Source organism: Arachis duranensis, chromosome 6 (genome assembly GCF_000817695.3).
Source record: "Arachis duranensis cultivar V14167 chromosome 6, aradu.V14167.gnm2.J7QH, whole genome shotgun sequence".
Taxonomy (NCBI): Eukaryota; Viridiplantae; Streptophyta; class Magnoliopsida; order Fabales; family Fabaceae; genus Arachis; species Arachis duranensis.
This window is the reverse complement of record NC_029777.3, coordinates 83,411,886-83,413,142: the sequence shown is the minus strand read 5'-3', so window position 1 is coordinate 83,413,142 and position 1,257 is coordinate 83,411,886. Positions and strand designations below refer to the sequence as shown.

Below are 1,257 nucleotides of genomic sequence, written 5' to 3'. Positions count from 1 at the left end.
CAACCATTCAATGCCTATCTTAGGGCCTTTAGCTTAAGTATTTCCTACCACATTACATATTAGATACGGGAAACCGAAACCAAACCTTAGCCGATTTTCCCAAGCTCCACCGGAGCACTTCCAAACCACTTATCCACAAGCTCTCAAGGCCTCAATACCTCCAAGAACAGATTTTTCACCACCAAACCCTTTCCAAGCTTTTCAAAATCACCAATCAAGCTCCAATATTCACATATACACAACCTAAGCCACAATCATCATGCCCACAACATCTCAATATCCAAACATCATAGAACAATAAAATTACACTAGGGTTGAGAATCTTACCACACCCAAGGTCCAAGGAGACAAGATTAACCTTCTCCTTCAAGAGAGTTGGGTCCTATAACATCAAAGAACCCAAAATCTCAACATTTCACCCATGAAACTCGAAAATAAGGGCTGGAATTTCGAACAGAAACACGTGGCTTACCAAAAGATTGATTGTATGGGTTTTGTAGAGCTCTTCGCGGTGAACGCGTGGCCGCAAACAGAGCGGCAATCGGAGCTCTAAATCAAAAGTTATGGTAGTTTGAAGATCAAGTGAGAGATAGAAGGTTGAGAGAGTGTTCTTCCCCCATTTCCTCTCTTTTTCAGCGTGTGTGTGTGGCTAATGAGGAGAGAGAGTGCTGAAAACTAGGGTTTTAGTTTAGTTATGTTGGGCCAAGGGCCCACTTTGGGTCCGGTTGGCCCGGTTTGGCCCATTCGGTCCAATCTTGGTCCGAATTCTATAAAATTGGTACCAAAATTCTCGTCTCAGTCTCCTCTATCATATTTAGCCACAAAAATCACATTTTGGGCTTTCTAGAATAAATTCTCATTTATGGGTTAATTAGCCATTAATTAACCGGATTTTACATTCTACCCACCTAATTGGGAATTTTGCCCACAAAATTCAAATGCAAATACCTGAGAATAAATGTGGATTATCCGTTCGCATCTCCGACTCCAGTTTCCAAGTGTATTCCTCAACACCGCCTCGACTCCATGCCACTTTGACTAATGAAACCTCTTTTCCACGCAACCGTTTGATACTAGTATCATCAATTTTGACCGGAGCCACTGGAAGCGTCAAATCTTCCCTTAATTGAACCGATTCAGGTTCTAACACATGGCTAGCATCAGGAGTGTACTTCCGAAGCTGCGACACGTGAAACACGTCGTGCATATTCGAAAGATGAGGTGGTAGAGCCATCCGATACGCCACCGGTCCAATCC

General features: G+C 43.0%; 1 long non-coding RNA gene across 1 annotated transcript in view; it reads right to left on the bottom strand.

Annotated features, from left to right (window-relative positions):
• The window catches only part of LOC127748303 (uncharacterized), a 24,717-nt gene extending 24,333 nt beyond the window's left edge, over positions 1-384 (bottom strand). Inside the window, exons 1-2 of the long non-coding RNA XR_008010252.1 lie at positions 328-384; positions 86-243 (exon numbers count right to left, since the gene is read on the bottom strand). This is a non-coding gene — a long non-coding RNA (uncharacterized LOC127748303). The remainder of the gene's footprint in view (positions 1-85; positions 244-327) is intronic.
• Positions 385-1,257: the final 873 nt, after the last annotated feature.